Raw genomic sequence first — 23033 nt, forward strand, 5'->3', positions numbered from 1 at the left:
CATGGCAGCTAACTGCGGTGGGCACAGTAGACCCAAGCCTGCAAGCATCACAAGCCCTGAGGCTTGCTTGCTTACTGGTGCTGGGCTACCCGGAGCCACAGCAACTGCTGCAGGCACAGGGGACCCAAGCCTTCAGGCAGCAGGAATTCTAGGGCCTGGTTTCCATGTGTGGGCTCCAGGAGGGTAGTGCATTAGTGCTGCATGCACAGGGGAACCACGCCTTCCGGTAGTGGGAGCCCTGGTGCCTGATTTCCTGCAGGGGCTTCAGGGAGCGTAGTTCAGTGGTGGGACTGCTGGCTCAGCTCAGGAGAATCAAGTCTGTGGGCAGCAGGAGTTCTGGGGCCTGATTTCCCACATGGACTCCAGGAGCATAGTTCAGTGACACTACTTTCAGAAAAACCAAGCCTGCTGGCTTGTGCTTTCTGTTTCCCCTGGAGCAGTGGGAGCCCTGGGTCCTGCTTATACCGGGACACCGGTTTCCCTGGTGTTTCAGGGTGAAAGTAGCAGGTTGTGTGGTTGTGGGTAGCATGGAGCCCTGAGTTCCTATGTGTGCTGGGAAGCAGGACTTACCACCAAGTGAGCACCAAGTAATGGAGACTGGAGCTACTCAAAGACTTCAGGGACAGGGAATTGGGAGTGTTGAGCTGTGAGTCATTCTTCCCGTGGTTAGTTGTTTCTGTATTTGTGGATTCAGAGAGGGCCTTGCTTCTTGGTGGTTATGGGACCCCATGGGTGCTTTTTTTAGGTCTTTTGATCTTCCTTTTCTCAGGGTAGTTTGTCACCACTGGGCTATGGGGATGTCAACAATCCACCATCTTGCCCTTCCTCCTCCCTAACTTTTCTTTCCTTGCTTCTTGTTACAGTTCTTTAATTTTCTTTTTCTCCATGCATGAAAAGAGTGAGCAGAAGGATTGACTGAGTGTGCAACTTTTGCATTATGTACAGCTTTATACAAGTGCAGTCAGGTCACCATCAGCAGCTACTGGAAAAATTGAGGAAAGCAATGAAGCTCAGCCTACACAATCACAATCGAGGAGCAAAATCAGGCAGCAGATTACTTTGGCATAGAAAATTTTGCCTGAACTATCTGGATTATGAAGGATAGCATGAAATGATTTTTACATGAAATTTCCAATGACTTCAATTTTCCATATTAAGAATGCGATATAGATGTCATAGAATGTCACAGAAAGGCAAGGCATGGGAGGATAGAGAGTCTAGGATGTTTGGGATGGGCAATACCCCTGGAAATCATATCACATTATTTGAAGCTAGATTTTTGTTACAACTATGGGCTTTGACTTTAACCTGGATTTGAATACTATCTCTGTTATTAATTTGTGTTATCATCTTTAATCCTTAAATTCCTCATTCCTATGCAGGTGACAGTACCTAGTTCATGGAATGATTGTGAGGATTAAGTGAGAAAACATAAATGACCATTACAATGGCATATGGAACAAATTTTATTGTTTTTACATTGTTACACATTTGTTACACATTTTTTGGACATCACTTAGTTTCGACTTCTTTATTTCGAAAATTGAGCCAGTGTTCTTTGACAGATGAGAAGATAAAGCAAATGTGGTATGTGCATGTTTGTGTGTGTGTGTATACACATATATATGTTATACAAATATAATAGACATCAATATTATTCAGCCTCAACAGTAAGAATCCTCCCATTTGCAAAAATATGGATGAACCTTGAAGACATATGCTAAGTGAAATGAGCCAGAAATGGAAAGGTAAATCCCGCATGATCTCACTTACATGAGGAATACAAAGATATCAAATTCATAGTAACACAAAATAGAATGGTGGTTGCCATGGGCTGGAGGATGAGGGAAACGGGAGATGTTAGTCAAAGGGAATAAATACTGGAAGCCTTATGTGCAACATGGCAACACTAGTTAGTAAAGTACTGTTACTTGAAATTTGCTAAAAGATATCTCAAGTGTTCTCAGTACACATATGCACACAAATGGTAACTATATAAGGTGATGGATATGTTAATTAGCTTAATTGTGGTAATCATTTCATAATATACAGTCAGCGCTCCATAGTCACAGGTTCCACGTTTGTGGGTTCAACCAACCAAGGACTGAAAATATTTGGAAGAAAAATTGCTTCTGTACTGAACATGTACTGACTTTTTCTTAATCTTATTCCCTAAACAATACAGTGTAACAACTATTTGCATAACATTTTCATGGTATTAAGTATTATAAGTAGCCTAGAAATGGTTTCAAGAGTACAGGAGGGTCTATGTGTATAAGTTATATGCAAATACAGGGGACTGGAGTATATGCAAACTTTTGTATCCATAGGGTGTGTTGAAATCAATCCCTTGTAGATACCCAGGGACAATTATATGTGCATAAAAACTCTAAATATATACAGTTTGTCAGTCATATCTCAATGAGTCTGGAAAAATAAAATAAATATAAACGTAAAAAGAAAAATGTCCTGTCCTAGTCACTTTATGCAGTTTTTGTGGCAATTGGGAATAGTACATGTAAAGATACTTTGTAAGGTGAAGAATTCCAAATAACCAGAAAGTGTGATTATTGTCATTATTTTGGAGGTACTTAGGTTGTCATTATTACAAGAACACTTAAGTTTCACTTAAAGTGGATGTAGAGTGGTTTCTGATCAGGAGAGGGTCAAATGCATTCATTCATCATGCCCCATTCCTGTCCATCTTCTTGGTGGGAAAAGCTGCGAAATAAGGTGGGCAGTATTTGGTAATAAAGATTGGGAGGTGCTCTTTCCTTCGGAAAAATAATGTATATAGGATGGAAAACTGCACTCATTTGCACTTTACAACTACTACACTGTTATTGTTTGTGGGCTTAAAGTCTTAACATGATTGACAAGGTCCAACTGGTAGATCACCAATCCAGAGCTCAGAGACTGTTAGTCTTTCATGTTTTCCTTTCCACAGAGATGGCACCCTCAAGCCTTCCTACCTCTTCCTTCTACTTAGTAGGGAATGGATGATGGTTTTTGGGAGTAAAGTAATAGATGGGGCACTTGGCCAAGTTGTCAAGGACCAGATGTTTATCATTGGGCTGCCCAATCCCCTTTCTCAATAAATTTCAACACATTTGCTTTCTATTCCTGTGAGTTGGAGTGGAAGTAGAAAGGAGTGATAGATAAGAACACTTTTGTCATGGACTGGCATCCTCAGAATGATCTTGAATCCCACCTTTGCCAACTACCACTAGGTGCTGCTTGACCTGTTATAAGTTACTTACCCTCTTTGAGACCTGCTTGCTGCACCTGTAAATGAGGGATAAAAATGTGTCTATTGAGAAGGATTTTCTGAGAATTAGATTAAATAATAGAGCTAAAATATCTTGTGACAGATGCAGTGGCTTATACCTGTAATTCCAGCTACCTGGGAGGCAGATATTGCGAGGATTGTAGTTCCAGGTTATCTGGAACTACATAGTTAATACCTAAAGCGAAAAGGGAATGAAGGCCTGGCTCCAGTGGTAGAGCATTTGCCTAGAAAGTGCCAGTACTATGGGGAAGGGGTAACCTTATAAAGAACATAGTACAGAGCAAAAGCTAAGTAAAAAATACTCCTCTCTATCTTTCCCTTGATTGGTGATTATTTATTAACAGTTACTCTTTGACTTCTTTCCAGATTACTCTTATTTGTAAAATAAGGTTAAATTAAATGGTTTATAATCTTACATGGTAACGAAGGTCTACAATTCCTCCACTTATAGTACTATGAGAAAGAATGAATAAGTTTACGCCGTACATTCTTTAGGTAGGTAGGATAATATACGAATGGAAAATTTTATTCACGTGTTGTTGAATAAGTAAGATTTGGTAAGCAAACAAGTATTGACAGAATGAGGAAAGACACACAGTTGGGTGCTTTGTTAGGTTTCACAAAAGTGATTTGGATAAACTGATTTATGCCACAAGAAAGAAGATTTTCCTGAGCTGTGATTGCAAATTTTAAAAAGGGAAACTCAAAGGAAACCTAGACCTCTCCAGTGGGTACTTACTGTACCTCCCTCTCTCCTAGAGCAAAAAAGCAGGAATGCCATACACCTTATAGGAGGCCATGGTTTCCCCCTGAACAATAGTCTGCATGAGAGTAAGAACCCAGTCTGTTTTGTTTGGTAGGTGTACTTGCTGAGTGTTGGATTTTGGATGAATAAATGAGGATTGGCAATGTACCTAAAATATTAATATCTGAGTCTGGATTAGCATCCAGGAGAACCTAGTGATATTTTTATAATAGCAGTTTTCCTGGAACACTTCCTGAAGATACCCCTGAGCACTTTTGCAACTGCTGATTATATTTTTTAAGCTTGTACATAGCTTTTTTCTTGCCTGTTGTACAGCTGTGAGTGTGGGAGTATAATTCTCTGGGGCCTGGGCATATGTTCTCTCCCTGAGAAAATCTGGAGAGAGAACCCCAAAGGACACATTGTGCCCCTTTCCCAGCCAAAAAAGGGAAATCCCACCTGAAAAGCTCCCTTGATCAATGAACAAAAGTGTAAGATGGGAATAGAGCCTTATAAATTTATTAGAGGGTAGAATGAAGAGTGAGTTGATGTATGAGTCAAAATTCTGGGTTTAATTTGATCTGTCACAATAATTATAATGTTATAAGAATCTGAACTTTGTTTTCTCCTCTTAAAGATTGGTCCAAAGGACATTACCTCAGTTCTCCCAATTTTATCCATATATACTAGGATGGTGGAAAAGAAGACTACTCAGATTTTTCTAGCTCAGTAATATTTCATAGGACCTTCCAGTAGTGGGGGATAGAATGGGAGGGTGAATGTGTCACATACATATAAACACACAAAATTTGCAAGCTATTTGAGGAGAAGGAGGTTCTTGAATTTCAGATAAAATCCTTTATGCATTCCAGTCTTTCATTTTTCAAGTGTATATTCCCTGTTCAAATGGGTTTCACCATGGTATTTTACCCATGAATATATTGTTCTTTAATCAGAATTAACCCATCTATTACTCTCCCTTCCCCGACCCCACTCCCTACATCTTTCAGTGTGTTTCCCTATGCCATCTTCCTATGTAGATGAAATGTACTTTAATATTATTCATTCTCTGTCATTCTCTTAACGTGTCCTTTCCCTGGTCTCCTAAACAGTCATGCTATTACAGACATAAAACAGGTCCTCTTAGGGGGTGGATAGTAGCGGGGGAGGAGGGTAAATGGAGAGGGTGAAGGAGGGGGAATAAGACTGATACACTTAAAAAAGATAGATGTGCTTTATGTACTTGCTTACATATAGAACAATTAACTTGTTTGAGATTATTTTAAGTAGGTGTGAGGGGGTTTGAGGGAGAATGATGACGGGGATGAATCTAACCAAGGCATATTATAAACATACACAGAAACGTTACAATGAACCTCCCACCCCGGTACAACTAATATATGATAATATATGATAATGTTTTAAAAAAAGAAAGTAACACACTCAAAAAGTTCCTTATGGAACACTTTATTAATCAAAGACTTGGGGACCAAATGTTAAGAGAACAGATTCATGGGAAGCCTCTGGCTTCTTGAATTTGACACTTTCATTTGTGCAAAGCACAACTGACACAAGTTTGAATTGATCCTTGCCTGCCAAAAAAAAGTCTTACTTACCTATGCTGTTAATGGCAGTTCCTAAGTTTAAGAAGACAGTTTTCCTTTTAAATACCACAATTGTTGCTCCTCTTTCAAATACTTCTGCTAAAATAGGTCTTAACTTATGATAACTATGACCAGATAACACAAGAAGGGATGGATAATGCAGAAAAGATTTTCTGATTAACTGTATTTGAAGATAGCCTCTACAATTAGTTCCTGAATTGACTCCTTGAGCTAGGAACGTTAGAATGACCTGTTCTCCTTGAAAACACATAGACCTGGACCCCATCCCAGACCATTGATTCACAAACTTTAGGAAGGAGAGCCAAAAAATCTATATCTTTACTGACTCTCTAGGAACTTATGCAAACTCACCTGTGAAAACATCCATCCTCATTATTTATAATAATACCAGCCTAACGATACTCTCTTAAATTATTCTTCATACTTCAAAATGTTAAGGTAATGCAGGATTCAGACTTTTGTAAAAGCATACTTGTACACAATGCTAAACTTTGCATTCTTCTATTTTTCAAAGAAAATACTTTTCTCTCTGTTGAAATGCAAAGAAAAGAGTAACTGTGGCATGGACAATTCACAATGGGCACTGTGTCCCCAAAGGATTGTCCCAATAATTCTGCTTAACTTTTTAAAATATAGAAACATCAAGTGTATTATTTTAAAAGTCTACTTCAGCTGGTGGTAAATATAAAACTTATGTTATTCCTTAACATCACAAAAGCTCACATTCATTATCACATATTGGCAGAACAAAAGCCCATATTACAATGACCAAGTCTGACATTCCTTAATATTAATGCATCTTAGATGGTGTACATACATAAACATATAAATGTATATGTATGTATGCATATACATATGTGTATACATATATACATACATGTATATGTATATATATATATAAAATCTGTGATTGAGTATCTGTTTCTTTGGATCAAGCTAAGAGATTACTCATATGCACTGAAAATACACATCTGTGCACCCTCCAACCAGTGAATGACCTAGAACCTCAGTATTTGAGAGATCCTTGAGTCTGCCAAGTGTTGGCCAATGAACTGCCTTTTCCTGACCTAAGGCTTCTTGAATTTTTCAAGCAGCTTCAAAAAGCAGCTATGGACATTAATTCAGGTACTTTTCACCCTCCTGTCTTCAGTTTTTAGATTTTCAAGGGGTCCCATGGGCTCATATTCCTTGTGTTTCTGGGTTCAGATCCTTTTACTCCAGTAGTGTGGTCAGGGCAAGCTCAGCCCACTCCAGCCTTCAGTACTTCACCCTAAGGGCAATACAGAAACCTTGGAAACTTCCCTTGATTGGGAGTATAGGGATCCTTGAGATCTTATACTCACTCTCATACAGCACTCAGCCAAAGTCCACTCATTGTCAACTACCCAATGTGTGCCACATAGCATGCCTACGGACTTTAAAGTCAAGTAAGCACATGCTTCATTAAGACTGGATTAGCTACCTTTTTCCCCCACAGAGACTATGTCTCTATTTAACAAAGCTACCTCATTACTGTACCATTATTTTTTTTCTGTTTGTATTCATGAATGGCCTGGTCTCAATAGGAACATCCAGGTGGAGATCAATAATGAGTCTCTTAGTTAGTGCAGGGAAAAATCCATTGGCACATTGCATTCAGCTGTGGATAAGAGGCCTTATCATTAAAGCAGCAGTAAGCATTCATAAACCAAGCTTGCCAGCCGTGCTGGACATACAGGATTAAAATAATCATCCATCAAGCTCTGTCTCATAAATGTTTTCCTTTGACTTTTGGCAGGATCTCCAACCTGAGCATATGCCAGTTGACATGGGAACACTGAGGCCAGCAATTTAAGGATTTTCACATTTCCTTGCAGTGGTAAGATTTAAAGATATAACAGTGAAGAACATTAACTATTACTGGGTTCTGGGTCTTTATACTAGATGTGAAAATGAAATTGTTTAGGTATAATCTATTGTGACCAATGCATCTTTCCATTCAGTTATTGTGCAAAGCAGCAATAAACATAAGAGAAACCCACAATATATAAATATTGAATATAGTATTGTTGCAATTGGTAAAAATAGGAAGATGAAGTAATATTTAGATTTATTTTTGCATAGTTGGACCATGTGAGGAAAACAGCCTCTAGTTTGGACAAGGAATTTGTTTCTATTCAGAAGAGATATGATTATCACAACACAGGAAAACACAAAGTTTAAGATCAATGGGAAGCCAGGTGCCGGTGGCCCACGCCTGTAATCCTAGCTACTCAGGAGGCAGAGATCAGGAGGATTGTGGTTCAAAGTCAGCCGGAGCTTAGTCTGCAAAACCTTATCTCAAAAACCCTTCAAAAAAATTAAAAAGATCTGGTGGAGTGGCTCAAAGTGTAGACCCCGAGTTTAAATCCCAGTATCCCAAACAAACAAGCAAACAAACAAACAAAAATCAATGAGAAGATAGAGGGGGAAGTGATTCTGTTTTTAATTCTATAGGGGACAGTCATTCCCTTAACTTGGGTTGCATGACTGGGCTCTGACACTAAATCTGTAGTTAATTAAGCGATTACATAAAATGAAGAATGCCTAATGCTAATGGCATATGTGTCCACATGGAATGCCTCCTGCCAATGGAGCCACATCTGTGTGTCATTACTTACAAAGAGAGTCATAATGGTGAGGATACCAGCAGACAGGTGGCAAATATGTGATCATTTTGAGAAGAGAAGTCTTTTGCTCCTCTGTGTATTTATATGTGTGTTTACAGAGGTTCATACACTCTAAGATCTGAAGTTAAGATATGAGATTGAAAACAATAATAAATATTTACATATTTTATGGAAGAAAGCACAATATCTGGACATGTTCCAATATAAAGTAGAAATGACACCATGGTATGGTTAACCAGAGTCAAACAACATCATCTAGACCTCAGTAGACTCTTTGGATCTTGAGTTGTTGACCTTAATAGGTTAAATTCAGAAATAATCCCATTCCTATCACCTTCAAGTTGAGTCAGATCTTCGTAGGTTGAGGCTGAACACATGGCATTCAGGTCTCATTGGGCTACCATTTAATGTATTTTCATGTGACCTTGTACCAGATCCATGGTACGTGGAATAAAATGTGACTTTCAGCCAACTGATTTGTCCTTTATTGTATACCGGACATGGCCTTTAGTGTGTGGATTTTCAAAAGATGTATTTTGACAATTCCGCATTCATATTTAGCCTTCTAAATATGTTCCTCTCAAGCTGCTTTATTCACTTATCTTATTGCAGTAACATTTAATTTAACAGCTTGTATTCTTAAAACTATTTATGGGACGATGTCTGGAAGATGCATTACTTAAGCTGATGCCTAGAACTGACATACAACTTCACACTTTTAAACAAATAAAAGTGAACAAACATACCATTATGGTTTCTTCTATCTGAATACCATATTCCTCTTGAAAAATATATAACTTTGCACTTGAGCTTCATGTTCCATTTCATTATTTAGATGTGCTTTCTAGGAGCTGCCAGCAAACCTTTGTTCCCAAACATAGATCCTGGTCTCCTCATTATATATGGAATTTAAGCAAACATAGTTATAACTAGAGAGGTATTAAATCTCAGATATCAGAAGAGCCAGAGCTAAACTCAACAGGGATATTTTAAAATGCCAAAGACAAGCAAATGTAAGGAAAAATAGTAAAAGAGATACGCATGTGATGCACTTAATGAAATCACAAACCTCTATGGAAGTGGCCCATAAGTCACTCTGGACCACAGAAGTCATCTGAGCTCTATATATCAAATAATACTTTATGTTATCAAGAATGAATCCTACCAAAGAAACCCAGTATAAATGGATTTGTGCCATTTAGGATATGGGAAAATTTTCTTGAAGGTAATCTGGAGCTCCTTATCTCAATCCTGAGTCCTGCCCCACTTGTGCAACATGAAGACATTCCGTTTATGAGAAAGAATATATTGATTCAGAGGGGCAGAGTGGAAGAACACTGAGTTAGGAATTAATAAGCGTCCATCATAATTAAACCACAGCTCACTTAGCTCCAAAAGTTGTTACTTCTTTTACCTCTGATATTCTAAATGTCTCTTAAATGCCAGGCTTTAGACATTAGTCTATAAAAATAGTTTAATGCTCACTGTGGTCTTCTGTAGACTTACCAAGGATAAAAAATAACAAATGAGAAACAGTTTGAGGAGCTTAAAATCACTACACAGGATTTAGCATTGCTAGAAAGTTTATTCCTCACTTATAGCAGTTTACTGATTTGAATGTTATGTCAAAAAATTACCATCATCTATCTGGTGTATGTTTTCACATTGAACAAAAGCTTACATATGCTCTGAGCTCAATACACTTGGCTTTTCTCATTAAATTATGATAGCAACAAAAGTTAATTATAGCTGTCCCTGGCTTGTATCTGAACCTGTTCCTGGTATTTTTGCTGCACTGATCCTAGTTTCAGAGTTCTACAATTACTACAAAAGAACAGGTGAAAGTACAGGAGAAATGTTTACAAGGCAATCCCTGTCAGCAAGATGGGGAGGAAATGGTCTATAGAGTTGATCCTTGATGTGAATCAACCTTTCTCAGACTTCCTTCCCTCTCATTCTTTTCAGATGTAGACTTTTACCAAGCCAAACTCCGGTTTATCTTTCTACCTCTCATCTTCCCTCTCCCCACTAGTCTCCTTTCTCCTCTCCTTCACACCTCAGAAAGTCCTTTACTTGTTTACTTACAATTCAGAGTTTTTTTAAGCTATTGACCCACAGCATCTCTGCTTCCATAAATCCTGCCTTAAGTGTTTGATCTGTAAGACAAATACACCCCCATAGCTCTGAGTTTACTCTCCGCCTCTGTTTCATTACATATGTTGTAGACAATCAATATGAATTGGGGGGAAATGTCTTAGGTCAAAAAACACAATTTGCTTGGACACATTGTAGTGTTTGCTCCTACAAAGAATTGTTGATCACATGGCTTTAAACAATAAAGCTGTAATTGTTAGAACATGTAACCTAAATAATAAACAGGAGCTTCCAATAATTACACATGACATTGAAAATCTCCTAGACCTTCCAGTTCATATACCAATGTTAGAAGCAATCAAGGCCATGAATAATGGATGAAGTTAGGCACAGTGCTCCAAATTTTTATCCAGAATGCTAGAGAAGAATGCTAGCCTAATGGATATGGGTCAGACAAATTGGCTGATATATGAAATACCAACCAAGAGTATCATCCACTTTTTTTTTTTTGGTAGAAAATTTACATATTATCCCAAAGCTATTTCCATTGTGAAAATGCTTACCTATGTGTGTGTAATACCTCTTTGTTAATGCTATCTTTCCCCAGTCCCAGGATCTCCAAACACATGGAAGCATCATTTATACCTTCTTCCATATTACAATCCACTCTCATTTATATGAATTTATTCTCCAAAGAGAAAAATTACTGATGGCCTCTTAAAGTCTGGCTGTGGTTCATTCTGCCCTCATATTAGAGCCTAATTTAAACCTTCTTTGGATCACAAAACTCTAATAATAATTTGGGAGCATAACCAAGGAGAATTGAGATAAGAATAAAATATGGGAAATGTCATCCTAAGATACTTCACCCAGATTTCCATGTAATTATGACTAACCATTTTGCCAGGAAATTAGTTGCAGCAATCACAGAGAACATAGCACTAACAACTCAGTGAACCAGTTTTTCTCAGAATCTGGCTGTTCTGGATACATTTTATTTGCAGTGTACCCAACAGGCAATTTTTCTTTTTAATCATTGACTTCTGCTTCTCCTCAAAGTCAAATTGGAGGTAAGAGGTAATCAGCAGAGAGAACTTCTTAAGACCCTTCCCAGGAATGGGATCATGAAGTGATAGGAACTGAGAAAAATCCAAGCAGGCTATCTAAAATCCGAGCTAATCAAAAATTAACATTTCACTGGAGCTCCAAAAGGCTACAACTATTTTGTATTTTAACCACCCATTAGTACTTTGCAGCTGATCAAAACAACCCATTACTAACAACAGAAACCAAGGTACCATCATGTCTGGAATAGTCATTGAGACATTTTTGGTGTAATAAAGTCAAAAGAAAATTTTCCTCTTTTATTATCAAGTTTTTGCATCTGACAAGATGTCATTAGAGCAGAGTGACTTATGGAAAACTGGGACAGATTGAGAACCTCTGATAAAAAAAGAACAATCTTTATATCACCGAAGGAGTCTACTTAATTGAGGGGATGAGAGAAAGACTTTTTAATAACGTTTGTTGTCTTACCAACCATATGCAAAAATTCCATTTAAATATCTAAATGATACATTATAAAACACATTACAAAGGCACAGATATGATCCTGGAAACATTTTATAAGAGCTTTAAAATAGAATATTTGTTTGTTTTGGAATGTATTGGGGAAGGGAAACCAAGAAACATACATTGTTTAATCATGCTGTGATTTTATCTTAACATCATTGGTTATGCACTTCACTTTTAGACTCCATCTGCTTATTGTGTGTGTGTGTGTGTGTGTGTGTGAGAGAGAGAGAGAGAGAGAGAAAGAGAGACAGAGGGACAGAGAGAGAGAGAGAGACAGAGAGAGAGATAGAGAGAGACAGAATGCCTAAGATAGTACTACTAAGGAGATATTATTAAAAGTGAAACTTTTAGAAGCTGGTAAGATATACCAAATGTCTATTTTCTTAAGGAGTAGCAACTAGTGCTAAAAACCAAACACAGGAGTTTTAAAATTGCTCAAGGATTTGCGTTGATTGTTAGTGTTTTTGTGTTGTTCAATGAGCTATATTGCCATATTATCATGGCACCACCAAGAAAACCTTTGTACCTTTGGATACCCCTGAAATTCTGACTTCATGAAGAAGAGATATCACCATGAAAACATATTAAAAATATACAAACTTTAAATATCTTAAATGAAATATTTATAAACCTATTTTTAAATGGTAATATCTCTAGATAGTAATTTTCCATGTGAAAGATGCTTTTTGTTTTTTCTTTCCCTAATCAAGCATTTATCTTTTTTGTTGACTCATTCATTGAAAAGTATTGATCACCAACTAGGCAATGCTAGATATTGTTTTATAAGCTGAGCTTACTAAAAGTAAACCAAACAGACAAAAAAAGTGCCTTCATGTAGGTTTATCTTGTAGTTAAGGACAGGAATGATGAACAAGGTAAAGACATCTAAAATATATAGGACTTATCCTTTTGTGAGTACACAGATGACTACAAAGACAAAAAAGAGAGGAGACATGAAATGTCAGGGGGAGGGAGTAGACTTCTTCATAGGGTGGACAAGTAGATACCTTCTAAGAAAGACTTAAAGGAAATGAGGAGGCAGACAATCTGAGAAAATATCGTTCTAGGCAGAAAAGACAGGAAATGCAAAATTTCTGAGACGAGGGTGTTCAGCATATTTGAAGAATAACAAGGAGACCATTCAGAATGGATCAGTGGAGAAGAGGGAAAGGTGGCAGGAGGTGAAGTCAGAGATCAAAGCGTGTGGGGTCTTGATCCCATGGATGGCTCAGCTCTTACTCAATGAGATAGGAAACCATTTGAAGGTTTTGCATAAAGGGGTGGCAAAATTAACCTGGCTTAACCTTTTTACAAGGATCATTCTGGATGCTATGTTGAGAGTGTGTCTTAGTCTACTTGGCTGCTTTAGCAAAATATTATGAATTCAGTTTATTTCTCACAGTTCTCAAAGCTAGGGTCACCAGATAAGGCACTGGCAAATTCGTTGTCTGGTGAGAGCTTGTTGTTAGTTCATAGACAGAGCCTTCTCATGTCCTCACATGGTAGAAGTGGCAAAGGACCTCACTGGGATAGCTTTTATATGTTTACTAATTCCATTCATGAATGCTCCATCCTCATGACCTAATCATCTCCCAAAGTCTCCACCTGTTGATAGCATCATCTTGGGGGATAAGATTTCAAGACATGAATTTGGGGTAAGGACATAAAATATTCAGGCCACAGTAAAGTAGTAAGTGACATATTAAATAATCAAGAAAAGCACACTTAGGCCTACAATTTAGAAGAATATTTTAATAATTCTGGTAAGAGAGGAGAGGAAAGGGACCTGTGTCTAGGTGGAGAGATATACCAAGACTAAGATAATAAAGAATTTTTTGTTAGGAACAGGAGAAGTGTGGATAGATGGACAAACATGGTAGTGACAGTGCAGGGAAATTCTCTTTTGCTTATCTAGAAATATCTGGCACATCAGGTTGCATGAATCCAGGCATAGAGTAGTCACCTGACTGAATTTAATGAGGTTTATGATTTCACCAGGAAAGTCCACCAAAACAACAAAGGAGCTAGAATAAGTTTCTAATGATTTTGAAATTTAAGCTGGAAAGGATGGAGGAGGAGATATCATAGAAGAGCTATCAGGGACACTGAGAGAATGGATTTAGGCTCTTATAGAATTGTAAGAGTTAAAGTGTTGTTGGAGGGAAGGATGGGGAAAAAATAAGAAGTCACTATCAGGGAAAGGAATATTTGAAACTGAGATTTTACATGAGCTCCAGTTATTGCTAATCATGAGATTAAAGTTGTGTTGATGAAAGACAGGACTGTAAAGTAAGTACAGTGTGGTGGGGTGGGGTATTTGTGGGAGGGGGAAGGGAGAATGAAGGAGATTAAGGTGAGGGAATATGGTTATACTTATATGAAATAGAACAAGGAAACCTCTTGCAATTGCTTTAAGTGGGGTGGGGAGGGGGATAAGGGGGAGAGATTGTGAGGGTAATCTAACCAATGTACAATATAAGCCTATTTGGAATTGTCACAATGAAATACCCCTGTACACATTTTTTAAAAGTTGTGATGATGGAAGTGAGAGGCTCAAGAGAGGTGGCTGATGGGTTCTCTAGAAGAAAAGAAGTCTAGGACCTGTGAGGACAAGATATTAGGAAGATCATACTGTTGGATATAAAAATGGTCAGAATTCAAACAGAAGAACTATCAGAAAGAGTGATCATAAGTTAGGAGGTAAAATCTCCAATGCATGGAGAAGGAATGACCTGGAGAATGGTAAAAGAAGCAGCAACAGGAGTGAGGATTGGTCATAGCCTGATGGCATGAAAATAAAAGCTGGGGTTTTACTAAGAAAGAGAAGTGTGAATGCAATGATAAGGAACCTTGGAGGAACCTTGGTAAGAGGGATGAGGAGTTAAAGATACCTCTTGCAATAGTTTCAGTTGAATCAGTGTTAGGTGGGAAAGCTAGATTTCAGGTAGTACAAAAAGGTGAAAGGGAAGTTTCCAAAGGAAATGAGAATTAGCAGCTTTGTTGGTGCTTGATCTAAACTCCAGGAGACTTAGTGAGAGTCTTTCAGTTGGTATGGGGCCAAGATCAGAAGAAGGAGTAAACAAAGTCATGCAGGGAGTAGAGAAAAAGAGAGAAGAGATGACCTGGAAGCCCTTGACTAGTGTGGTGACTGACTCACAGAGGCTGTTATCAGTGTTATCACTGCAGACAGTGGTGTCAGGGAGGAGAGTTACGCACGAATTTGGGAGTTGTGTAGCAAACCTTTCCAAGAACATGAAGAGATCTGAGGTGACCACCAACTGCTGCTGCTGGACAGTTGTCCTTGTAAAGAGTGGTATGGCTCAGAATACACAAATACTCTTATTGGCAGCCAACAGTGGTCTGAGCTTGAATGTCTTACAGTGAGCAAGCTGGCTCCTTCGGAATTCATCCTCACAGAGCTCGGTCTTTCATGTTTAATCAGAGGGCCCATTAGCACTTTTTTTTGTCAGCAGAATGTTGTACTGCTGATTATATCTGGCTCATCATAAACAGACTTAACTGTGGAACTTACTGCTGCACTTCATGTCATTCCTCCATCATCTTTGCTCCAACTCTTCTCACCAACCTGCTTATCAATCTTTCCTCCCCTCCATGTTTTTCTACCCTGTTTCATTCCTTGATATAACAAGTAAATAACTAACTGTCTACAGACCACCTTTTCCAGTTTTCTCTAGCCTTCTCTCTCTTTCACTTTCTTTTCTCACTCTCTGCCTTCTCTAAAACACTGGTTTCCTGGCAGGCAGTTGTGCTCATCTTTGATGAAGTAGATTCCTCAACTAGGTGAAGGGATGTGCTTTGCAAGTTCTAGTAACCCTGTTCTTTAACTTGGCCTTTTGCTTTTGTTGAACTGACTTGAGAACTGTAGCTGCAACATAAATGACTCAGCTTTCCCTTATTCCACTTGAGACATTTCTAAAACCAATCTTGTTTTGGGAGGGATAGTAATTTTGTATGGGTGTTGGAGACACTACCTATAGTCCCTCACTCTAAGGTACTAAAATGCAAATTGTAATTAAATTTAAAGCCTCAAGCCCAGAATCTCTAAAAAGTAAAGCTGTTTTCTGTTTGTGTCCTTAAGAGCATCTGTTCAGTTCTCTGGGGAAAAAAAAAAGACAAGTGCATATATGAGATAGATACGAATAAAATTAGGATCACAATGAGTTTCACAGAGCATCAGTACTATTGGGGTTATTATGAATCATAAAATTGTTATTTTTCCTCTTCTCTTACAATGCAGAGATACTGCTAGGATTTTAAGATGCAATATTTTTGCACTTTTTATGGGAAGAGAATGCTATATCAGTGAAGAACACATGATTGAGATGAATGAACTTCTCTTAATAGTTAAAAATATTCATTATTCATTCTCTCCTTTACTGTTGTTTATTTCTCTACCCTAATTCCAAGGCAAGATTCAATCTTGTTATACTCCTCAATTTCTCTTAATACAGTTCCTACCACCTGCAGTTTCAGAGGCAGTATGATATAGAGGTTAGAGTGTGAGATGTGGCATCGAGAAACTGGTCTTTAAATTCTGACTTTGCTACCTAACAGCTATACCATGTTGAGGAAGTTACAGAAGTGCTATATTATCTTCTGTTTTCTTATTATAGGATTGCCATTTTTAACTGTCTAAAGTATTTGACAGTGCCCAGCACTTATAGTGGGTGCTCAAAGTGTACACACTAGCAATTTTTGTTTATCATCTAATTTTTACATTTGGCTTCAGGTGCTGGGTTAGATTCAAACCTTATATTTTATGTTTCTCTGGCTTTTCCAACTGTTTGCTCCATTTTTCTACTAAGCATTTATTACCTTCACTTTCTACAACAAGTAGTGTGTGCTGCTAATTCACTCAGTGATTGTTAGTTTTGTGGCTAGAATAAGAGGTGTTAGGAGCCTTTCTTTTAGATAAGGAAGATCTGTAAGAAAGGTGCCAATGACAAAATATTTATGGAGTTGAAAGGAAAGATAAGATGATAGGAATCTGAGTGTCAGCTGATGGTATAAAGTTTTCACAAACCAAATCTCTAACAATGTCCACAATATATGGGAATACCAAGTGGTATCTTTTCTAGAATCTATCAGTGAATTTACTACAATGAAATTCTTTTGTTTTCATATAATTATACATATGTATATTCATAGTGCATGATTTTATTTCATAACCTGTCCTCATCAGCATATAGACAGAACACAGAAAGTTAAAGAATGTTTAAGAGTAGGTGAAACAGAAACTGGCCAACGAACAGCAAGAAGTCAATACTACAGTGTTAAAAGGATCAAGTTTTTGATTATTTCTTTGCTTTAGAGGATGAAAACCAAAGGACAGTTGATTTGAAATTAACCCTTTACTACTTTCTCTCTCTCTCTCTCTCTCTCTCTCTCTCTCTCTCTCATTGCATATGGTTAGTGTTTGGCCCGTGGGCAGCCACCCCATGGCAATCAGGCACTCTCTGCTCACTTTCCACTCCATCCCCTCCTTCCCTTCATGATTACCATGGCAACTCCTGCTGGCAGGCAATGGGTCCTGACCTATCCTACAGATCCATATTACCCCAAGCTCCTCCCCACCAAACCTTGACCTATCCCAATGCCCCATAATACCTTAAGCTCTTAACTTCACCCAGCGTATAAAAACTGGGCTGCCATTTCTCCAGTGCGACTTCTCCTGCCCTGCTCTTTGGGGACGGTGAACCTCGCCCGAGAGCGTGCTCTCAATAAAGCCTGCTTAAAGCCTGCTTGCTTTATTATTTGGCTCCAATTTGGCCTTCCAATCAGCGTTGACCTAACAGTTAAATTTTTGCTTAGCTATCATTGAATTAAAAAAACAAATTCAATAATCACCATCTTTAAGTGAGGAAACATATACAATGAAACATCAAACAGTAGAGAGAGTTGAAACAAATATATTTCCAAGCTCAGTTTCTTGACTTGTGCTATCTTTTCAAAACAACTGGATATTCCATGTCATCAAAATAGCAGAGAAAAAAAGAGAATACATTCCACCTGGCTGTGTCTGTTTGGTCATCTTTTCACACTCCATTAGAGGCTTTATCCAACTTTTGTATTCAGATTTTATTGTATTTTTCTGGTGCTAGAAGGAACTTCAATGAGGACATGATGAATGTCCATATTAAATCAGTTCCCCTCCCCTTTTTAATTAAGTTCATTTAAATTTAATTTTGTAATTTTACTTCAGTAAACCATCTGACTCCAGATGTTGGATGCACTTTTTCTTATTTCTGTTCCCACATAATTGTACCTGTAGAAAATTTATAGCTGCAAGAGACATTTTAGAACCTTTTAGAGCATATTCGGCATATGTTTCATGGATGACTGGTAACATGAGCAATTAACATCCCAAAATGTTGCTCTGCTCCCCAGAATATTTTTAATGGGATAAGTTATTTTTATTAGCTTGAACTTTAAACAAATAATCATCTTAAAGAAAACATTATCATCAAAATAACTCAGTTGAAACGGAAGGCCAATCCTCACAGGAAATTGGTAAGAGTGAGAAGAAAAGACCCTTGGGCTAAAAGAGTCTTTAACAAAGATCTATAAACAAAAAGTAAGGACTGGCCTTCTGTTAAAATAAGGGCTGCAAGCAGAGCTCCTGTTGTCTTAGATTGCCTCAGAGTCATTGGTCATATGTGTGCTGTACTGTATGCATTACAGAATGCTGGATCACCCTCCCCCGCCTTTTGCTTAGAGCACATTTACCTCTAGCTTTCAGTGATGAAACACTTCCATGAAGAAGGGCAACACCAGCACCACCTATTACGCTGACCAAAAATGGAGGAGCTGATAAATGGAGGTGTGTGATTTTAGAATCATTTAATGTCTGAGTTAGAACTCAGATTTCCTTCATTGATAAGTGATCTTTACCATACTCTTCTGTCAGGTATTCTTAACCACAAACAAACAAAAAAGGATTGTGAGTAAATAGCTTTTCTTGTTAAAAATAGTTCTTTGAATGCTTACAATTGTTCTGAATCTGCTTCCTTGCTTTCTTAGTCAAAGCATAGCTAATAACATCCTTGATAGCCCACCTGGGATCTTGTATAATGAAACTCTTAGTCCTCATCAAAGAAACATATACTAAAATTAAACCTTAGATGCCATACTAAGAAAAAACAATAACTACAAATCTACAGGAATCAATTTTTTTCCTCAAGTGAAAAATTATATTTCTTGTTTTGGATATACTATAGAGTGCCTTGACATATAGAAAATATTCACCACTGCAGTAACAAATTAAAGTATAGATTTTTCTTCAGACTTAAGGGAACCAGTAAGCAAGCTTTAATTTTACTTTTTCAAAGTCTTGTTTTGCCAGGACAGGTTTTTGTGTGTATATTGGGGGTGGGTTATGTCTAAAAACTATTGGAGTTTGGCATTACTGTTTACAAGTGCTCTTCTTGCTTTGAGCACTAAATAAAACTAAAAAATCACTTAAAAATAACACTATCCTTTGGGACCAGGCAAAATTTATTTGTCCATAATTAACAGACAAGGAACACAATTCTCCACTTGTTCCTAATATAAGAAAACAAGCTCATTGGATGATTTTGTGAGTCATAGAACTTTGAAAATTTACTAATTTTTAATGAGAAACCAGTGAAGACCTGGAGAGGAAAAATGGAAGTGAAGCCACATGTATAGAATCAGTAAGTTGTCAGGTTACTCAGTATATTTGCTTAGAGAGTCATTGAGCTAGTTAGCAAAGTACACTCAAAACATACTTGTCTAGAAGAGAACTTAGTGCCTAGTTGTCAATACCTCTAATTTCTGTGACAAATTAAAAGCAGGTGTGTACTTTGGAGAAATAAAAACAGGAATTTAAATACAGACAGGGATGTGAAATATTTTATATGTTTAGGTTCTACACAGAGATATGAAGTATTGCATATATTCTTAGTAAAAAAAGAAAGTTCTAAAAAGAAAAAATGCAGTGTGCTCTCAATTGAGTCTATATATCATCCATGATGAAATAAAACAGATTCTATTTAAATAAGATTTTGATCTATCATGACCTTGGTCAAATTAGAGCATATCCATTGATAATTACTTGGAAAATCTTTTCAAAGTAAATGGTGGAGACTCTATCCTCAGTTTGTTTATGTTTTCATTTATTTATTCATCCATTCATTCACTAACAATGTTCTGAGAACTTTTTGGTGCAAGGGGTAGAGCTTGAGAAAACCGATAGGAAAGTTGGGGCTGGATCCTACAAGCAAGGGAAGAGTAAGTCTGAATAACATGTGAGTACTGTCTTTATATAAGCTCCATATTGGTCTAGGACCTCCCACAAAGAGATATTAATTCTTTGTGCTGTGCATTAGCCCCTTACTCCTTAACACAGTACTAGTATGGTTTGATATTTGGCACTTCTTGAATACATTGGACTGGAATAGTAAAAGGACTTTTCCTTCCAAGTTTTCACAGAAACCAAGGACACTTTTGGTCAGGAAATGGATTCCTTCATTTCAATGAATAATCCAAAGTCTCCCTTTCAATTCACAGACAAATTATACCTGTTCTAATTACTTTTAATCATTCTCTGCTGGAGATTTTTATGTGTTTATTAGCTATTGGCAGGTGTTTCATGATAATTAGGAGTCAGAGCCTTTAAGAAACATCTCCACTATACTATATGTACTAATAAATACATAAATTTATGTATTTGTTTCACCTGTTAATCTTTTTTGCAACTTTTGCTTAGGCTCACAAATTCTATAAAAAACATACGCACAGATTTTTGGATTATCAAAACCTATGATAGCTGGGTGCAAAAGTTTTAATAGTTACTTGGTTTAATATTGTTGTCTTATGGTTCTCTACTTTATCACAAGAATCTGCAGAACTTCTGATGCAGAGTAAAACACAACGGATCCACTTTTGATAATCAGTACCTTGCGTGAAAGTATTTAGATTAATTGAACCAATCTCTCCTGGTCATATCATGTACAACACATGATAAGATATAAGAAAGGATAGGGCCCTAGGACCATTGCTGTCAAAATCTTTGCTTCCCCAGATTTGCTAGTTAAAAAGCATAGAAACACTGAAGGAAATATTTGAAAATAGATTCTGGTCTTTTATTAACGTTTTCTTTAACATATAAAAGCACATCCCTGATGTGTACTTCCTACAGAGTATAGAAACTCAAACTCTGTCTTTCACACACATACATAATACCAAATATTTTTCACCAAGTGGAACCCAGTGCTAGAAAGGACTAGTTTTGAATATGTTTTATAATATCCTAAAACCTGCTGTGATTTTTATTCTTGTTACCATTGTGGCAATGAACTGTATAAATTGCATAGTTTTTCTCTGCCAGATTCAAGTCATAAATCTGAAGAGAATATTTTCTGTTAAAAAGACATAATGATCATTTTACTGATAGAGTTTAAATGGTAGAAATCACATGCTTCCTATATGGGTTAAACTATTGTAAAAAGAAATTAATAAGTCAGGTATCAAATGCAATTTCAAGTACCAGTAGGGTGTAATAAGACATATTTGCATTTTCTTTTGTGAAAGTATTGAAGTAAAATCCATTTCCAATGATAGCATCATTTCATCTAATTTAAAGACATGACATTGTAATTATCCACAATATGAACCACTTTAATTGGGAGAAAGGAGGCATTGCTGCAGATTAGTCCTGGGACACAAATCTCAAGAGAACTGGTCAATGTAATGATCTCTTTGTCACTAAGGTTGAGAATCACCGTGCATACACCTGCTTTGTACTACACACTCCATAGTCTAAAGGTTCTAGGAGATCTGCACTCTCATGTAGAGTCATAGATGGGAGAATGTGCAATGGCAGGGTACATTTTCTGGCAAGCATTGCATTTTAGTATGTTCTAACATAACTTTTTCCAAATATATTGCATTTCTTTACACTCCATCACATTTTATAGCATTCCATGGAATTAGGATCCTGTGGAAACTGCTTTGGAAAAACATTGATCTTGGTAATATTATCCTTTCAATTAAAACACATCTGTTTCAGCAAAGGAAAGAAAGATACATAGTAAAGGACACTGCATATGACATTAAAAATCTCTCTTAGATTCCTCCCTGCCCTTTGTTAAACACGTGACCTTGGAGATGCCATTTAACCTCATTATGAAGTGGGAATAGTGTCACCTTGTCTAACTGACAGGGAACAGCTGCATTTGAAGTGTAAAAAGTTAGTGCTTTAGAAACCTTTTATAAACCATGAAGCACTTTCATTTATGGCATTTTATCACCATCATCACTAATTATAAGATCTGTGAAGAAGTTATTACTTACCCTATGGGAGCCCTTCCTGATATGCCAAACTTTTTTTTTTACCAACCCTCTCAGAAGAAGCTAAGAAAAACTTGATATTCTTAGGGAAAACAGAGAAATGGAACGGGGCATATGGCAAGGTCATCCAGAAACTGCATTCAGATTACTTTGAATAGTTGACTCCTCAGAAATAGTCCAAGATTTAAGTGTTTTTATGAAGTTATACAAGACGCTTACTTTTCTAAAAATGTAGAAAAAGAAAGAACAAGGTGAGCATTTTTAATAACCACATGAATTTAGGTATAAAACGGTCTATCTACCCACTCATATTGCAGTAGAGACAAAGAATTCTCAATAAATCAACCTTGAAGGACTTATTTAGCATGTATTGTATACCCAGCACCATAGAATGCAATGAGAATAGTATGATGTGCACATGTTAGAGGCCTTAAGACCTCACTGTGGAGCTAATATGTGCATGTGGTGTAAATTGACATCAATAAATCCTGGCTTTGCAGAATACCAAAGTATTTCTAATTACAACTGCAAAACCACAAAAGCAAAAGGAGCTCTAGGAATAGAGGGGTACAAACATCTCTTTAGATGTAGCTTTGGTTATTGAATTGGCCTTTAAAAGTGAGTAAGATAAATGTCTATGATTTTTGTCTCCATGGACTTGGTATTATTTATGTACACCACACATTGTAAATACACAGGTACTCAACACAGATGTTTTGTATAAT

The 23033-nt window shown here is 37.2% G+C and overlaps 1 protein-coding gene across 1 annotated transcript in view; it reads left to right on the forward strand.

The window, feature by feature from the left end:
- The window catches only part of Sema6d (semaphorin 6D), a 577504-nt gene that overhangs the window by 204602 nt on the left and 349869 nt on the right, over positions 1–23033 (forward strand). Inside the window, exon 2 of the mRNA XM_074065875.1 lies at positions 7437–7517. The gene's annotated coding sequence lies outside the window, so the exon portion shown is untranslated. The remainder of the gene's footprint in view (positions 1–7436; positions 7518–23033) is intronic.

The sequence above is a fragment of the Castor canadensis genome, chromosome 2, assembly GCF_047511655.1.
Source record: "Castor canadensis chromosome 2, mCasCan1.hap1v2, whole genome shotgun sequence".
In the NCBI taxonomy this organism is placed as follows: Eukaryota; Metazoa; Chordata; class Mammalia; order Rodentia; family Castoridae; genus Castor; species Castor canadensis.